The following is a 17,884-nucleotide window of genomic DNA, read 5'->3' on the forward strand; positions in this document are numbered from 1 at the left end:
CTGTTTGATTCCCCAGCTCTTAACCACATCGCTGTGACCCTTGCTGTGTCCTTTGGTTTCTCTTTCAAGGTTTCCACCTCCTTTCAAACGTCTGATTCAACAGAGCAGAAGCACACAGGGTGCTTTCAAGGGCAAAGGACAAACTACAGGCTATAGGAGGGCATGGAATGAACATTGGGTCTTCTGGGACTTATTCCAGTGGGAGACACAATGACCTGTGGAACAAGCTTTGTAACAAATGTGTTAGTGGGGGGGGGGCATGGAGCCTAGTGGGGGTACAGAGAAAACTGGACTGGCCAACCTGCATTGAGACATTAAGTCCTTCATCAAGGGACTTACCATAGTAAGATCCTCTACCCTGAATCATTCACTTTTTATAGGGGGATGGGGTGCTTAACACCCAGGCATCCTTTACTAATAAGGGCCTATGGCAAGGTGAAGGGGACAGTGTCACCAGCTGGGTGTGAAGACAGCAGCCTGTTCTGAACATGGTGGCACAGACTGAGGACTGTAAGACCCTCCGGTTGGGTATAAATGCCTCAGGACTGAAAAAACTCTATTTTTTAAAAATCTTTTTTGTATTTGTTTTGAGAGAGAGAGAGAAAGAGCACAAGCAGGAGAGGAGCAGAGAAAGAGGGAGAGAGAGAATCCCAGGCAGGCTCCATGCTGTCAGCACAGAGTCTGATGCAGGGCTTGAACTCAGGAACCGTGAGATCATGACGTGAGCTGAAATCAAGAGTCAGACGTTTAACCGACTGAGCCACCCAGGTGCCCCAGGACTGAGTGAATTCTAAAAGATAAACTTTGAGGCAAAGACCATAATACATTTAAATTATCTATCTATCTATCTATCTATCTATCTATCTATCTATCTATCTATCTATTTTTGAAAGAGAGAGAGCACAAGTTGGAGAGGGGTGGAGAGAGAGAGGGAGACACAGAATCCGAAGTAGGCTCCTGGTTCTGGGCTGTCAGCACAGAGCCTGACATAGGGCTCAGATTCACAAACTGTGAGAACGTGACCTGAGCCAAAGTTGACCGCTTAACCGACTGAGCCACCCAGGTGCCCCCATAATACACTTAAGTGCTACTTAGAGTTTGCTTCAATTAAAAACAATAAAAAGTGGGCCGCCTGGGTGGCTCAGTCAGTTAAGCATTCGACTCTTGGTTTCAGCTCAGGTCATGATTTCATGTGGGTTTGAGCCTCACAGTAGGCTCTGCACTGACCCTGTGGAGGCTGTTTAGGATCCTCTCTCTCCCCCTCTCTCTCTGCCTCTACCCTGCTTGCACTCTCCTTCTCTCAAAAGAAATAAACTTAAATTTTTTTTTAAATCAATAAAAACTCCCCAGCCACCTCTTCAAAATATTTAGTTCGTTTCCTTCTTGATTGATGCTGGCAGAGGGGTGGGGGAAGTTGGAGGGAGAAGTCTGGGAACAAGACAATTTGTCTAACCCCATGAAAAGAAACCCTTTGAAGATTTGGAGGAGGTGGGAGAATCCACGTGTCTTTCATTTTCCACCTTTCTCTGGGGGAGCAATAGAGAGTTTTTTTTTTTCTCTCTGTCGCAGCTCATGGTTCTGAGCCCTAGCTGCACATTAGAATCACCTGGGGGACTTTTAAAACCTACCTGTGCCTGGGACCCACCGTCCCCACATCTGCAGGGGTGTGGCCCAGCTACTGTAATTTTATAAGCTCCCCAGGTGGCTGTGAAGCACACAGGATATGGCCGCTCTGGAATTCCACAGTCAGAAACAAAGAACTGACACACGTATCCAATTAAACTTTCTACCATTTTGGCGCCATTGGAAGGAAACAGTCATCGTAGGCCAATTTTAAAGAGGGGGAAGAGAGGCAGAGAGAGAAGTGATTTGTCAGGCCAGAGGGCTGGCGAGGGCCGGGGTGGGGAAGCAGAAGCCTCCTTTTCTTTTTGTTCTCTCACATCCTTTTTTTTTTTTTTTTTCCTGGTAGTATATTACAATATCAGTAGTTCTGACAGCTTCGCTTTGTATGTTGCCAGGCAGGAGGTCTCTACTCCTTCGCTGGCATGACCTTTCTTCCAATGAGAACTCTACTACAGTGTTAATGTGTTTCCTGGTATGGAAACCCAAATCTTTCTTTTCTAAATCTCAGCTCTTGGCGAGCCCCAGCAGTGGGTCACGAGACGCCTGCATCTGTTTTAGAAGGAGCCAGGGAACCACGTTTAGTGCATTCTGTACAGAGAACACGTGCGCCTGCAGTGAAAACATATCAGTGAGGGTGGAATTCAGACCTAACTCGGTCGCGGTTTTCAGTCCAGCTGTAAACCCAGCATGTCTGCCACTGAATCTACAAGTTAATTCTTTTAGAACACAGAGCTAAGTCTCCCAGGAGGCTTGGCCTGGAGAGGCTACCTGAATTGCTGCCTGCTTAAAGGTGCACTCATGTTTCTTGATTGAACTGGGTCAGTTTGGTTGTTTATTTTTGTCATTTGGTTTCAGGGCAGAGCTGGCTTCTGTGTGCTGGCCATTCCCAGAGAGCACAGGCTCTGAAGGACTGGGGCAGGTGTTCGGTAACCCCCTGTGACTGTCATTCAATTTGGTTCCTCCACCAGCCTCACGGTTTCTGTACGAGTTGTTATGTGACCGTGTTCTATTTTTAACTGCAAACAAGAATCATGTTCTTTAGACACTGCATTATGCAAGCTGGCTCCAGAGTTTGCCAGGAGTGCTAAACTAAACGGTGACAATTCCCAGCCATAGTCACTGACACCCCCGCAGTGAGGCAAACAGCATGCCTCCTTGCTTCAGGATAGAGTTTCGGTTGTGTTAAATAGCCGTCCGGTGCTAACTCATGAAAAAGCCATGTCTGGCCCCTTCGATCAGCTTCTCTCATCTTGTCTCCTGCCTAATCCGAGAATAAATCCTGTGGGTCTTGGGGGAGGGCATTAAAAATGCTTCTGGTGAAGAAGATTAAATGTGAAACAAATCATAATGAGGCGCAAGCAAGGTAATGCTTGTTGTAATGTATCTTCTCAGGTTGTAAGCAGGAGAGGAGAAACGATGGTGTAGATGGCTTCCAGTGGAGAAGCCACTGTCATGGAGGTGTTCCTGTCGAGTCAGGTGTTATCCTAAAGTGAGTACATTAGACAAGCCCACTGGTGGGTTCTCAGGTGGTTTTCTTGGGGGTGATCAGAGGGAAGTGGCTTGCAAGGATTGTGCAGAGCTGGGGGTTTCTCCTCTGACTTCTTCTGGAGGACTGGCATCCCGTTTATCCAAGAAGATCTAGAGAAGGGGCAGAGCCAGCAATCTCCAAATGGAGAATATTAGTATCAATCAGAATTCTTTGGTGGCAAGCAACAGAGACCAACTCTTTGATAAGAGTTAACCTGTTAAAATTTTTTTTAAATGTTTATTTATTTTTGAGAGAGAGAGAGAGAGAGAGAGAGAGAGAGTCAGAGGGTGACTGGGGGAAGGGTAGAGAGAGAAGGAGACACAGAATCAGAAGCAGGCTTCAGGCTCTGAGCTGTCAGCACAGAGCCCAAAGTGGGGTTCGAACTCACAAACTGTGAGATCAGCACCTGAGCCAAGTGAAGTTGGACGACTGAGCCACCCAGGTGCCCCAAGAGTTAACCTACTTGAGAAAAGGACTCTTTAGAAAACAAGTTCCACGAGAGAGAGCTGGCCTACCTTGATCACCACTCTTCCCCCAGTAGAACAGACCTTGACTAGAGTAGGTACTCAGTAAATATTTGTGGGCTGAAAGAAGATATGGGAAATTGCTAGGAAAGACTGAGAACCAGTTTCAGGAAAGGACAAGAATGAAGCGTCTCTAGAGGGGTTTAGGTAGCAGGACTGAGGTCCCCGAATGTCTCATCATGACATCACTGCTGAAATGAATGCTTTCCAGCTACTCTTATGTTTTTGAGTGTGTCTCCCCATGCATCAAAATCCAGAGGAAGAGAGGGAGAATGTATTAGAATATTCCAGAGAAAAACAGAACCAATAGAATATACACAGAAAGGGATGGGGGAGAGAGAGAGGGATAATTCTAATAAGGAATTGGCTCACACAATTAAGGAGGCTGGTAAGCCCAATGTGCAGGGTGAGTTGGAGTTGGAGACCCAGGGGGAGGTGATGTATCACTTGTAGGGCCATCAGGCAGGAGGGGTTATGTTGCAGATGAAGCCCAAAGGCAATCTGCTGGATAATTCTTTCCTACTCAGGGGAGGGTTGGTCTTTTTTTTTTTTTAATTCAGACCTTCAACTGATTGGACGAGTCTCACCCACATACAATTAAAATGCCAAACTCATACAAAAACATCTTTGCAGAAACACCCAGAATAATGGTTGACCAAATAGCTGGGCATCCCATAGCCCAGTAGACACCTTAAGTTAACCATCAGAGAGAGGGAGAGAGAGAGCACATCTGGCTTAGTTTGAATCACATGACCATCCTTTTGGCCAGTAGAAAGCAGGCTATTTTGTTGGGCAATTGCATAAGCTTTGCACAATGGAGCAGAACCTATTTCCCAAAGGGAAAGTGGGGGGTTATTACTAGGAGAAAGGGGAATGGATACTGGGAAGCTACAAGACAACAAGTGACTCTTCGTTAAGGAGAGTCTTAACTTCATCACATCCTTCTGTGTGGGTTAACAGCAACACACATCTCTCTGGTTTGCCTTTTTCAGCTCCTCTTCTCTGTGTGATAAGGGAGAGCAGCTGAGATGGGGAGAAAAATAATTTCTGTCTCTTTGCTCCTTTACCTCCAGTCAAAGGTGGTGCTATTTGAGAGTAGACCGTCAGCTCCAGACCCTTACTCTTAAAGGTTTGTTCTAGGGGTGCCTGGGTGGCTCAGTCGGTTGAGCGGCTGACTTCCGCTCAGGTCATGATCTCGCGGACCGTGAGTTCGAGACCCGCGTCGGGCCCTGTGCTGACAGCTCGGAGCCTGGAGCTTGTTTCAGATTCTGTGTCTCCCTCTCTCTGACCCTCCCCCGTTCATGCTCTGTCTCTCTCTGTCTCAAAAATAAATAAAAACATTAAAAACAATTTTTAAAAAAGGTTTGTTCTAATGTAAGAAGTGTTAAGACACTTGAATCTTTTGTATTCTGTGTATTTTTCTTTTTTTCCATTCTTTACATAATACAGGTGTCATACAGCTGTGGCTGCTGCTAACACACACAATACCTTTGTGGAATTAAAAAGGCACCTATTCCTCGATATGTTACATCCATTGGTCAGAAAGTGTCATAATGGACTGATTTTGTTAGAGCATGATGCTGCTATACACAAGAATATTACAGTAAGTATAAGTCTAACATGCTTCCAATGTCAATGATGCCTCCCTAGATATAGCACTCTTGTGCAGTGTGCAACTTGTCCACCCATAGATGGCAGGTCTGAATGATCAAGGAAGAGGTAGACTGCCAGAGGCCAGGAAAGCACAATCTGTTCAGTGCTCTTGTGAATGGTGTGTGTGTGTGTGTGTGTGTGTGTGTGTGTGCGCGTGCGCACGCACGCGCGTTCACAGGGGTGGAGTGTTCCCTTTCTTTGGGTTTGACTAATAGCTGAGCCGCTGATCAGATTCAAGACAGAACTGTAAGTCCAAGACTCCTGAAGCATGGCAAGTCCACCATACTGCCCAAAAAAACTGCCTGCAAGGAATTAGGGGCCTCTGCCCTCCTCCCAGGAGAGTTCCTGAGAGACATACATAGCTCAGACCAGACCATCAGACACAGGCAACGGACAGATATTACCACTCAAGGGCACATATGCTATAATATCCTTTTCAGAGGTTTGTAATCCTGACTTCTGATTAGCATGAATGGACTGATTCATTGCAAATTCCATGGATTCATGATGGGGTAGCCAAGATCAATAGCCTGAAATGAAAACAGGTAAGATAAAAATAGAAGAAATTCTAATGTGTTTTTCCCCATATCTCAATGGATCATATACACATCCTGAGAAAGGCATAGCCCGCTTTGTGGACCTGTGGACCTGTTAGAGTAACCAGTAGAACCTGTTACTCCCCTTAACAGCACCTGTGCAGATAAGACTAATTGATCACAACATTGCCCCTGGGCCTTGAGACATCATTATATTTCCTTATAACACAGTGGTCTCTAAGGTGAGGGGTGGCAAACTATGGCCTGAGGACCTTATTCAGCCTGCTGCCTGCTGGTTTTGATAAATAAAGTTTTATTGGGACACAACCACAACTCACTTGTTTATGTATTGTTCATGGCTGCTTTCATACTCCAAGGGCTGAGCTGAGTAACTGCCACTTTGACCATTCTGTCCAAAACGTCTAAAATACCTATCTGTCCCTTTACAAATGTGAAATCCAACCTAGGCTCTGGGCAGTCAGTATTGATCACTGTGTGTTGGTAATGAAAGGTTTGTTTGCCATCCCTGCTCTAGAGTTTGGCTAGCGTTTGGAGAATAGTTCGTCGTGCTGAGGAGGCCAAACTTGGCCTTGCTTTCTTTCCTGGGTATCTAATCTTTGCTAGCTTTCTTAGAAATCTAATCATTCAGTTACAAGGACACAGAGAAGCAAGTGTGGATGAAAGTGGTCACCTAAAGCCCATGTCTTGCTAGTATGGTCAGCAGTGGCCACTCCCCAGAGACTTGCCTCCAGGTGGAGGTGTGTGCTTCTCCGCATAGGTAACACTAACTGCCTCACTACGGACCGCAAACATACCGCACATCACCAAAGGGGCTGTAGGGATCTGTGTCGAAATGTTTGAATTTCTCAAGAGGCTTTTTTTTTTAATTTTAATTTTTTAATTTCCGGTTTGAGGTGGCAGATGGGGAGGGAACTGAAATGGTTTGTTTCTTCTGGTCCTGACAATGCCCCCTCATCCCTTTTCTCTTTGGCTTCTGCCATTGTAAGTAGGAAAGGAGAAAAGGAGTCAGAGCTGATAAAGGAGGGGAAGAGAAAAGGTAGGCTGAAAGAGGGGGTAGGTACGTTCGGAAATTCTGGAAGTGTTTAAATACAAGGTGTTTAAATACAAGGTGGTTGAATTTGAATCTATATAAGGTGCCCCCTCCCCCCCGTCAGGTTTGGGAAACCCTCACAGACGGTGAGGGATGAGCCTAACCCTTCCTTAGGGGTGGGCCATGTGGGCAGGGAAGCCTCCGGGAGGAGCGGGCGGCCCTGGGCGCGGACGGCTGCAGACTGCGGTACCTCTGCTCGCCCCCGCCCGGCCCTCCCTCCTTCTCGCACCCCTGCCTCACCCCGCAGCGGGGACAGGTGCGGAGAGGGGAGAGGAAAACGGCGACAGGGGCTCCGGCACCAGGAGAGCACGGTCTGCTCACGTCTAGGGGCTGTCCACGAAGAAGGCAGGCGGAGCGGTCCTCTTGAGGCCGGGACCCGTAGTTTCCTGCGGCTCAGAAGCCACGGCGCGTGGTGGGCACCCCGAGAAGCCGCTGGCGGCAGCAGCAAGACGTCTCCTGGGCTTCGGCTTCGCGGGCAGCGCGGGCAGAGAGGCGGACGGAGCAGGACGAAGGAAATGGCGGACGCCGCGCCGGCGGCCAGGACTTGCGCTGTGCCCACGTGAGTGCCGGGGCTGGGGTGACACCCAGCTCCAGGAGGTTCAAGGCTGGCTTACGTGAGCTTGTCTTCTTGTTACGTTTTCGGTTTGGTGGATCTCTGCAGCCCCTTTAGTGGGAACTGGTGCTTTCCCGTTCAGGAAGGTTCTGTGGCCTGTGAACCGTGTGGCTCTGGCTTTCTAGCCACAAAGGTGTTCACTGTTGGGAGAAGGAGCCCTTCTGGGTCCCGCGTGTGGGCCAAGAAGGCAAAATCCTCCTGGGTCTGTTCTGGCGACCCTGCGTCAGGGCTGTTTATGTGGCTGGTAACCTTGTGAGACAGATAATATTTCCCCCCACAACCGACAAAGAGCAGGCTTGCTTGCTATAAAAGCAGTGGGTGTCTGAAGCCCAGTGTTCCTGGGCTGTAGCACGTGTGCACAAACACTGCGTTGGGGGGGGGAGGGTGTGTGGGGGATATCTGGGTTGTCCCATCTGGGTGCTCCCATAGACTGATTGGGGCACGGATATTCATGCTACGTGCTCTGCTGTGAGTAGTAAAATCTCTGGTCCTTGAACTATCCCGTCTTTGGCAGCTTGCAAGACACAGCCTTGGGCCAACTTACTAGCTTGGAAGTAGGGTAAAATTTAATCACAAAGAGGGTGAGCATTTGGTTTTCAGAAATGGATCCAAACAGGGTTTCTATAAAAGCCCTCTCTAGGGATTGATGTGGATCTAAGAAAATAGTGTGCATGCCCCCAAGTTTGCCAATTGTGTAGACAGTGATCTGGCAACTATAAATGCAGGCGCTTGATTCATACTTTATAAATGTAGTTGTTGCACCTGTTACCCAGATCCCCTCCCCGTAGCTTTGGTGTGGTGTCAATTGTAAATATTAAACCAGATTCAAATGCTTACCTGCTGTGTGTTCTCCTGCCCCTAATTTAACTCTCAGCTCCACCTGTAGGCCATGAAAACCACTCCTCTCCTGACCTTTTCCTGTCAGCTGGGGAAGTGTTTCCGGACAAGTGAATTTCTCTCCCTCGGTTCTGAGAGCAAGCTGACCAAAGCATGAAAGTGGATGCCACAGCAGAGCTGATATTTTTGTAGTTGGGGCCTGCATAGCCTAGGGTACATGTTCACAGGCACTGAAACTGCCATGGCATTGAACTTGTGTCTGAAGGGCTTAGCACCAGCCTCTGCCAGGACACTTGCTATCCTCCCCTTCTACCCATGCATTCAACTTGCAAGTGAACTCTGTGAGCCCATTGGATGCATTGCCTGGGTAGTGCCACTAGATGGGCCTCTAACTATTTAATTTCTAGCAGTATGGATTTGAGGTGGTGGTTTTTACTTAAGAACTCAGGTCCTAGGCTTTACATAGTTCAGATTTCAGTACTATGTGGAAAAACTCCAGAGGTTCATTTCAGATGTCCTGACTCACATATGTGAGTATGTAAAGACAGCTGTAAAATCTAGATTTTGTTGGTGGGGGTGTCTTCTAGTAAATTGTTCACCCAGGGGTGGAGTGAGTCCTGTTGGACTTTACTTGCTCAGAAGAGTGTCTTTTTGTACTTTGCTCAAGAATGCCACATGTCCTAATGCTGGCTCTGGTTTGGGGCCACCAGGAAAAGGCCAAGAGAATCACAGAAGTCTTGTGCTTTACCCCTACCCCCTCGCCCCCCATCCCCTTCCAATCTCTGAACCAACGCCAGCAGCCACTCACCTTGAGATTCATTGTTAGAGAAAATGAAAACCTCACCTTGGTTTCTTGGGTTCTGTTTCTCACAGCTGAATGAAATTCCTTAGTGATAAATGTGAAAATTAAGGAAAAGCTTCAAGCAAACAGAAATAGGAGAAGCTTTCATTCTAGGAACATGGAATGATACGTGTGGCTGGGTTGAGGTGTGACCTGTTGTCTTATTCTGTGCCCCTGAGCCAGTCACTCTAACCTCAAGACTCAGTTCAAGGCACGACGACAGTGCTCTGAGACTTCCTACCCCTCCCCACGTTGTGATGTCTTCTGTGTTCTGCCCTGGATGCTAGACCCTGGGTGTAATGAGGACAGAAGATTTTCACTCTCCTTCCCAGAGTTCACAGGCTGGGGAAATAAGAATTACCTCTCTGGTAGCATGGGCACATTTCCAGAAAGAAACATAATTTAGCTTATTTCATGGACACAAGAGCTCAGAGTCTGATGACAACTGACCAATCCTTTTTGTGGTAAGGTCAATGGAAATCCAGAAAGCTTTCCTCCAGAAGAGCCCTAGAAACCTACTGTTTCAGGGGTTCAGTCAGTTAAGCATCTGACTTTAGCTCAGGTCATGGTCTCACGGATCATGAGTTCGAGCCCCATATCAGGCTCTGTGCTGACAGTTTGGAGCCTACTTCAGATTCTGTGTCTCCCTCCCTCTCTGCCCCTCCCCCGCTCACTCGCGTGCTCTCTCTCTCTCTCAAAAATAAACACACACACACACAAACCTAACTATTTCATTTCAAAGCTCCATCTTCTCCCAGGCAAACATGGTGGAAAAGTCCTCCGTGATAACATTGAGGGATTTCAGGCCAGACTTTTATTTTTTTCTGCAGACTGTTTTTGACGTTTATTTTAACTCCATTGTGAACTAAAACACTCATATGGAAAAATATATAGTTTAAATTTTAAAAATCTAAAGTAAGCCCCTTATCAGGTTAAGAAATGAGATCCTGTTGGCACCCTGGAACCCTCCTGCATATTCTGCTCAGTGGCCATACTTTTATGGTCATTCACTTCTTTAAAATTTTACTACATAAATGTACATCCATGGACACTTTTATTTTAAAGCCTATTACTGAAATTTATAGAAATGGATCCATCCAGTATGTGTTCTTTATGTCTGGCTTCTTTTAGCAACCTAATATATGCAAGATTCATTTATGTTGTGCACAGCTGTAGTTGATTCATTGTCACTGTTGTATTTTATTGTATGAATAATCAACTGATTTTTTACAAATGCGCCTAATTACGGGCGATTACTTGTTACCAGTTTGGGGATTTTGTGAATACGTCTTCTCTGTGCATTCTCAACCATGTCTGCCCATACTCAAGTACACAAATTTAAGCAGGGTAGATTCTTTGGATTCGAATTGCCAGGTCACGGGCTATGTTCCTTCAACTTGATTGGATCATGCCAAAGTGATTCTGTCAATTTATGCTCCCACCAGCTGTGTGTGAGAGGTCTTGGGGCTCACATCCTCACCAACCCTTGGAAATGTCACTATTTGTAAGTTTAGTTTCCTTGTTAGTATGCATGGAAATATAATTGTGTGAGAGTGTTTTTTAACCTAATGTTTATTATTAGGCTAACTTAATATTAAAAATTTCAAACATAAAGAATAAGAGAACACCCGCATACCTACCAGTAAGTCAATAATTATTAACATTTGGCATATTTGCTCTTTTATCCATATCTATCATCTGTTTTGTGGGTGTGAATTGTATAAAAACAGCAGTTGTGAGGACACTTACTCTTAAATATTTCAACATAAACTCTACTAAGAAAGGGGATATTTTACTATTTAATCACAATAATGAAGAAAATTAATTAATATCATATAACATTTGGTCCACAAATTTCCCCAGCTGATCTGAAAGTGTTTTTTATGGCTAGTTTTTTGAAATCTGGAGACACTCAAAGTTTATACATCACATTTGGTTGTTGTATCTTTTGCTTCTTGTATTCATGACCCCAACCTTTTAATTTTTTTTTAATGTTTATTTTTGAGAGAGAGAGAGAGACAGAATGTGAGTGGGGGAGGGGCAGAGAGAGAGGGAAACACAGAGTCTGAAGCAGGCTCCAGGTTCTAAGTGTCGGCACAGAGCCAGACACGGGGCTTGAACTATGGACTGCAAGATCATGAGCTGAGCTGAAGGTGGAAGCTGAAGTCAGATGCTTAACTGACTGAGCCACCCAGGCGCCCCCATGACCCTGACCTTTTAAAAAGGCTAGGCTAGTTGTCTCGAAGCCCCACATTCTGCATTTGTCTGCTGTTTCTTCTTGGTGTTTCACCTGCTTTCTGGGATTTCCTATAAACTGGAAGTTAGGGCTGAAGGCTTCACTAGGTTAGGCTTGTTGTGGTTTTGACTCATCTGTTGGATTTGTAAATGAGATTGAGCACCTTTTCGTATGCTTATTGGCCATTTGGATTTCTTCTCTTATGATGTGCCTATTCAAACTCTTGCCTGGTTTTCTACTGTTTCTCTTTTGCTTACTGATTTGTATATATATTTTAAATTCTAGATATGTGTGGAAATGTCTTCCACCCTGGTTTGTGTTTTTACTCTTGTGAAGATGCTTTGAGTAGAAATTCTTAAATTTAATGTCCAACTTATCTTTCTGTGACTTGTAGGAAACTTTCTTGAATTGGGGTCAAAAAGATATTCTTATAGATTAGATCCAATTATGAAAGGCAGCTGAGGGGATAAATCCCTCCTGGAAAAGTTTTTGTCTCTGTGTGTGAGGCACAGGCCAGGTTTCATCTCCTTTCCACAAAGCTGTTTATTAAAAAGAGTGTCCTGGGGCACCTGGGTGGTTCAGTTGGTTAAGCATCCGACTCTTGGTTTCAGCTCAGGTCATGATGTCATGGTTCATGGGTTTGAGCCCCCTATCAGGCTCTGCACTGACAGTGGTAGCCTGCTTGGGATTCTCTGTCTCTCCCTCTCTCTCTGCCTCTCCCTTGCTTGCATACACTTGCTCTCTCTCTCTCTCTCTCTCTTTCAAAATAAAAGAGTGTCCTTCCCCTAGTACTCCACAGTGCCAAGGGCCCCTATGTGTGAGTCTGTTTGGAAGATTTCCATCCTGTCCACTGGCCTATTTTGCTGTCATTGCACCAGTACTTTTCTTAGTTACTGTAGCTTTATAATGAGTGTTGACATCCAATTGTGCAAGTTTTCCATTTTATTACTTCAAGAATGACTTGGCTAAGATTTTGATATTTTACATAAGAACTGACTAAAACCTGGAGCTTCCCTTTTGAAATGAGTATCACAGGGTTATGATTCTTTCCTGGGTTGTGTTTTTGGAAGTGACTTACCCAGCTTCCCAATTGGTCCTTTCTGGGGCTTTCCCATCCATGGCTTAAAATCCGATTTGAACCCAATATTTGGAATTCTTATATTTGTTACATTCTATTTCTTGGAGTAGACTGAAATATAGCAATTGAATCTGAAATAGCTTATAGCCTTTCTCAGAGAAATCACTGGATATTTGGAAGTGGGTGACTGAGAGGTTGTTCTGACCCCTCCTTTGGGGACTATACCCTGGAAACAGAATGAGCTCTGGAGTCAGATTTTTTAATTGTTTTCGAGTATACCATTTACTAGCCTAGAGCACTTACTAGCCAGGCAACCCTGGGCAAGTTAGCAAAACTCTCTGGCCTCAATTTCCTCATCAGTAAAATGGGCTATTAGTATCTACATCATGGATATCGATAGGGATTAAACAAGATCATATGTGAAAAAGGTCTGGCATAGAAAAAGTGCTTTGTAAATGTTAGCCATTCTTCTTCCTTTTTTTTTTTTAACGTTTATTTATTATTGAGACAGAGACACAGAGCGCGAGCAGGGGAGGGGTAGAGAGAGGGGGAGACACAGAATCTGAAGTAGGCTCCAGGCTCTGAGCTGTCAGCACAGAGCCTGATGTGGGGCTCGAACTCACGATCTGTGAGATCATGACCTGAGCTGAGGTCAGTTGCCTAACCAATTGAGCCACCCAGATGCCCCTCCATTGTTATTCTTGAAAGAAGTTCCTGTTCAAGGGCTTTGAGATTCACCTAGGAAAATGGCAAAACAATATTACTTTTTCATTTCTGAGATGCAGCAAGCTTTACTTGTTGCAGACTAAACGGGGTGTTCCTAATATTGTCATTTACCTCTCAGCAGTGTGGAAGGAAAACAGTTGATTTGTGTCCTTGGCTGAAAAATCACTTAATATACTGGACTCCTTCAGTTCTTTGAATCTAACATTTCCAAGGTCCTGGATATTATGACAGGAGAGAGTCAGAGTCATACCCAGGGTCCTGTTCTAGATCTACTCAACAGCAGTTTTAATTCAGCCTTTGCCTATTTACTGGTGTAATAGAGTTTTTTTACCACCCTGCAGACCTCTCTCAGGTCAGGGATGTGTGCACATGGCCCCAAGGAGAGTTGGGTTGTTAGGGCTGCTATACATTGCAGGGAGAAAACTACAGTTTATTGGTTGGGGAACCGAAACGAAAGACCCCAGCGTCATGGAGCAAGGAGTTGCTGCCTCTAACAGACTGGGAAGTGACCAGAGAGGGAGATACCTCCAGAGCACACTGGTTGGGAATAAAGGCCCTGGGGAAGAGTAGAGAGATGTGGTCTAGGGAAAGTTGAAGGGCTTGTTGCAGGTACCTCGGGAGATAGTTGGTGTGAGACTAGTCTGCACACCCAGGGGCAGCTGGCCAATTGGTCCAAGCCAGCTGACGGCAGTGTAGAGAAGTGGCTTCTACTGTCCTGGCCCCAGGAAGGCCACCACCACCTCAAAAGCCCTTCTAGAAACAGAGGAAGGTGGGGATATGGGAGGGACAGGCTTAGGTCTGGGACCAGGGCCGAATGGGGCAGGGGCAGGCCACCCTTGTTGTATGGAAATGGAAAGATGTTTGGGATGCACTGTAAAGCGGTTGCAATTACAGATGCATAATTGTACCTGCAGTATGGTCCCATCTAATAATAAATGAATATACGTGTATATGTGTGTTGAAAAGATCTGGGAGGTTACTTCCATGGGATTACAAGTAATTGTTTCTGGGGGCGCCTGGGTGACTCAGTCGGCTAAGTGTCTGATTTCGGCTCAGGTCATGATCTCACAGTTTGTGGGTTGACTCTCAGAGTCTGGAGCCTGCTTCAGATTCTGTGTCTCCTCTCTCTCTGCCCCTCCCCCACTTGCACTCACTCTCTCTCAAAAATAAACATTAAAAAAATTAAAAATAATTATTTCTGGGTGAAATTACTGTTTTCTTAATATCTCTATTTCCGTGTTTATATATCTGCAGATTTTTCTGATTAAAGGAGTTTTTGTATTTTGTAGCTAGAATAAAAAAAGGGAACATAACTGAAATTTTCTGCTTTCACCTAACTAGTTGGATAGGTGGGTTGGGTTAGGGGGATCTAGGGGGAGGGAAGTGAATTTGTGAATTATCATTAGAATTGTCATTTATGATCAATTCTTACTCATAAGAATTGTGATATGATACTTACAGAATAAGTATCATACACTTATACACCTATAACATGTAACCCTCCACATGTTGGTGACTAACCAGTTGCTAAAATGTGAGGTTCCTTCCAGCTTGGGGGCAGGACTGAGAGATTCCCTTGGTTCCCCACTCAAAGGTTCCGGTTAAGGTTATTTCCATGGCACCATGGGGAAAAACAAATCAGAAGTCTGTCTGGATTGGAGATAGGCAAGAGGGCATTTTTCTTTCTCAGTTTCCTCAGTGTCTGGCAATGACATTCACATAGCCTTGGTCAGGACTGGCTCCTGCAGCTTGCAGCGGGGGGTCAATGTCGGTACCTTGAGAACATTAGGGATTTATTCTCTCAAGTACCAGAAGGACGAAGGAGTCTGGGACTGGTATGGTGTCTCCTGAAGGTCATTGTACCCAGGGTCCTCCTGTCTCTGCCCTGCCACTCCTGGTAGGTGGCTCTTAGCACTGAGCTCACAAGACGAGGCTGGACCTTCAGCCGTTGTGTCCTTGTTACAGCTGCAATTGGAGGAAAGGTGGAGATGTGCCTTCCAAGAAGCCTCACCTAGGGCTTGCCTTCCTCTTGGGTGGCACTCAGTCTGCGCAAGAAGCTCTGGATATAGTTCATCTTTATTTTTATTCTTTTTAAAAATATATTTATATGTTTATGTATTTACTCACATATGCATATATCTGGACAAAGTCCGGCACACTGCCTGAGAAAGGGCCCCGGGCAGGCAACAAAGCATCTGTATCTAAAAGCTCTGCCTTTTTTTTGCTGTGAAGTCCATATGTGCTCCAAAGATTTCACGATGAGACTGGGGTTTTGAAAAATTGGAAAACCAAAGGCCGTAAAGATCTCCCACGGGAAGGTCTGCTCAACAAGATGGCTCTTTGGCAGCAGTCGGTTAGTCAGGATCTTGTCCAGTTCACCGCAGGGGCCCAGGGCAGCAGATCCACCTTTGGGTGGCAGGGCACAGGGGGTCTCAATATGGCTGATCCATGGAAAGCCAGCACAGGAGCAGAAGGTTCTTACTTGTCACCCCCTGTATTTCCCTCTCTCCCTGTACGGTGGGGCCCACTGGTGTTCTTTTGACAGTCATTAAAATCACAGATGTGCTTGGCATTGGATTTTTCAGAGGGAACCTGTACCTTTCTGAGGACCGGGAGGTCTGTGAGCAGTGAGACCCAGTGGCCCCAGATGGGCTTTTTGTAAGACAAATGCTTAGAGTGAGTGTTATGGAATTTCCTTTTTAAACATGTACTCAAAGTTTGGAATAAAATTTGTGCTAATAAGTTATCTGGGCCTGAAATAAGGATGGTCTTTTTCAAAAGCTGAGTGGGTCAGGCGTTCACTAGAAAGGACTGCTGACTGGAAGTGGGTAAGGCAGGCAGCAGTTCACAGAAGAGACCCTAAGGCTGCCTCAAAAACTGGCCCTGTTCTCAAAGAACAAAGAGGAAATTGTCTCTCGGAGGAATTCCTGGTGAGAAATGGTATTCAGAAATAATGTGGTTTTCCAGGAGGCTGATTGTGTGTCAGGAGAAAGGTTGCTTCTGGGTGTTTTATCAAAGGAAATGGAGCCTTCTGTCTCACTACCCCCACCCCCTGCAGTCTGAACTTTAGACAAGTGCAGATCCCACTAAGGCTGTGGTCTCTCTGAGATCCAAGAGACTTGCAGAGCATTCTAGCTTTGCTTATTCTCTAATTCTGGAAACCTGCTTTGAAATAGGAGCTCTTCCTCGTTCCACCTGCCCTGACTCAGCCCCGAAATGCATCCTGGAGCCCTGCTGCATATGGCTACCCTTCCCTTGGCTCTCTGCTGCCCTCTGCTGGAATGGTGCTGCCGCCACCACTAGGATTTGTCACCAAAGCTTTCTAGGGCTCCTGGCCAATTCTTGATACTTGCAGAGATGCTGACAAGCAAGTTGCAGACTTCAATGACTTGTAACTGAATACTAAGTTACAATCAATGCTGTATTATCACAGAATGAGCAACATGACTGTATTAACAAGCAATTGATGAAGATAGTTAATTATCAACCAAGAAAGAAAAGACAAATTTCTTGTACTTAGAGGGAAATAAATGCCTATCGATGGCTATACTAAGATATTGTGCTCATCTTTTATGCATACAATGAGTTAGACAGTTTTTCTCTGCAGTGAGTTTATAACTGTATCATCCAGGGAAAGTAATTATAAAATGAGAAGGATCAAGGTAAACCCCACAAAGAGAGTAGCAAATAGCAGTGGGGCTCTGATGAGAAAGAGTTCTGATTCAGTTAGAGATCAGGGGAGGTCTCAGAAAAGTAGAGAATGCAGCTGTCTGTGAGGAAGTCTGAGTATTCCATCCAGGGAACAGCAGGAACAAGATCTAGGATGGTGGGAAGAAGAGAGATGGCATTTGGAATTGGGGAATGGTCAAGTGTGTGCAGAGATTAGCGCATATATGGCCTGGCGGGGGGAAGCTGGGGAAGACAGGTAGGAATTTAGTTCTTTTTCCCTTTTATCCTACATTCTGGTACCATTTTAGAAGTTACTTACTGTTATTCTGTGTGTGTGTGTGTGTATGTATAAATACATATACATATGTATATATATACACACAAGTATAAGAGATCCATATGTATATCTGTACTCATGTTCATAAGAAGAATGGTATTTGGTTGCTTTCGTTGGGTTTCGTGGAGACTAATACTGAGATCTATTAAATGTTTCGCATGAAATTGGATTAATAAGGACTGTGGTACAGTAATAACTTGAGGGATGAATCATTCCCCCCCACCTTTTTCATTTTTTTAAATGTAGAATAATACCAGGTATGAAGACTATACAAAAGTGAACATCTAAGTGTGTAATTTTAGATCTTGTAGTTTAGCAGTTTCCCCCACTCCCAGCCTTTTCAAAATGATTGATATTTCCTTCAAGTCACTCTTAATCTACAGGTTCCCCCTCCATGCTTTTATTTTCCTTAAAATTTATTGGTAGCCTGGGGCAACTTGACCTGTGATTGGGATCTTGTGTTTGTGTGTGCATGTCACCTTCTGTGTTCCTCTGAGCTCTGTGTTTCCTGCAGATTGGAAGCCAAAACACACTTGGTTTGAACCTTTTTGGCAAGATGCTAGGTGAAGAGA

The sequence above is a fragment of the Acinonyx jubatus genome, chromosome A2 (assembly GCF_027475565.1).
Source record: "Acinonyx jubatus isolate Ajub_Pintada_27869175 chromosome A2, VMU_Ajub_asm_v1.0, whole genome shotgun sequence".
Classification (NCBI taxonomy): domain Eukaryota; kingdom Metazoa; phylum Chordata; class Mammalia; order Carnivora; family Felidae; genus Acinonyx; species Acinonyx jubatus.